Genomic DNA, 1,956 nt, shown 5'->3' on the forward strand with positions numbered 1-1,956 from the left:
GTGCCATCTTTTGCTACAGGTTATAGCGACCAAAAAATGGCGGAATCATCACAAGAATGAAAAATAAATGGTTTAAAACATATTTCGATTAAAACTATAGCAAAACTACTACACCATATGTCCACGGGCATATGGCATAATGGTTAAGAACGCAGTTACTAATCCCAATATTCCGAGTTTGATTCCAGGCAGTGACCTGACTAATAATAATAATAATAATAATAATTATTATTATTATTATTATTATTATTATTATGATTCTTATTTGAGCAGGATAGGCTACTCGACCTGAAGAAAATTCTAACTGGGCCCCATCTGCGAGGTCATGCGCTGTTTATTTTGATATGTGATCATCATGTCGTGCACATATGGCTGTGATGCATGTGCCTGGTGTACCCTTACCAGATGGGGTAGTCATGATGGGTATAATAAGTTTCGTATATTTTACCCCAGTGTCACTTTGATGGCATGCACTGCTCTCTCACTCAATAGTAATAATAATAATAATAATAATAATAATAATAATAATAATAATAATAATAATAATAATAACATCGGAAAAATAACTTAAGACTGAGAACCCAGGTTTGAAATTCCACCAGGACACCTGATGAAGGCTGGAGAGTACATCGGCCGAAACGTTGTGTTAACAACAAACAAGATGAGGACAAATATCCGTCAAATGTAAATAATGTGCATAATTCCTCATCTCTCAAATATAGAACTGTATTATAACAAAGCAAACCTAAAACAAAAGAAAAATTACATGATACTAAGGATAGATATCAACAATATGGTTGAAGGACAAAATTAAAAATTGTTTTATCAGATGTGATAATGTGAGCTTCACTATCTAATATCTCGGCATATGTGACCACTTCATGGTTGAAGTTGATTCTCTATTATCTGTCTATTTCTGCGTATCCAGAAAGCTTCAGTGTTATTGGTCATACTGCACTACCACAGAAATGTCTCAAAGGATCTACAGTTCCGTAGATATAACCAAGATTGGTTAAATTATTGTCGCTTCGTCACTAATCAGTAAAGATGATTCATTCAGTTACATCATCAACAGTAGAAGATCACTGCTAAGATCAACGCATTAGGATTGGAAATATACTTAAATAATCCATTTTTTTTTTGCTGGTGTTATCATAAAGCCCAAGAATTCAAAATTGCCAATTGATCCTGCCAGCATGACTTCCGTTTTTGAATATAAGATATCCGTGTAAGGCGGCGAGCTGGCAGAAACGTTAGCATGCCAGACGAAATGCTTAACGGTATTTCGTCTGTCTTTATGTTCTGAGTTCAAATTCCGCTGAGGTCGACTTTGATTTTCATCCTTTCGGGTTCGATCTAATCGACTGGCCCCCTTCCCGCAAATTTCGGGCCTTGTGCCTAGTGTAGAAAAGAATATAAGATCTCCGTCAATTCATGGTTGGGACCAACGAATCGTACCCTTGTCTTGTGTGATTTTGAGACAACAGATCTCACAATATCGGTTTAAAACTTCGGCTTGAGACCAGATATTTCAGGGGAAAGGGTATATCGATTATATCGATATCCAATACTTAACTGGAACTTATTTTATCGACCCCGACAGGATAAAAGGTAAAGTCGACCTTGGCGGAATTTGAACTCAGAACGTAAAGACGGATGAAATGCCGGGAAACATTTTGCTCTGCGTGCCACCTTAAAAAAATTTCACTATATTGACATTACTTTAGTACCATTGACATAGAGCAGATAACTAGGGTTTGTGTACAAAAACTAATACGATTTGTAATACGACAGACATTATCAATTTATTTATAATGTCTTTTTTTTATGCATTTTCAGTGCATTCAAATAACATCATTAAGGTACTTTCGAAATTGTTGCAGTGATGCGTTACGCTCGCACATACACATCTAGTCACTGTCTCTAACACCATTTACTTTTAAAAAAGATGAAAAA

This window comes from Octopus bimaculoides, chromosome 7, assembly GCF_046866305.1.
Source record: "Octopus bimaculoides isolate indiv1 chromosome 7, ASM4686630v1, whole genome shotgun sequence".
Taxonomy (NCBI): domain Eukaryota; kingdom Metazoa; phylum Mollusca; class Cephalopoda; order Octopoda; family Octopodidae; genus Octopus; species Octopus bimaculoides.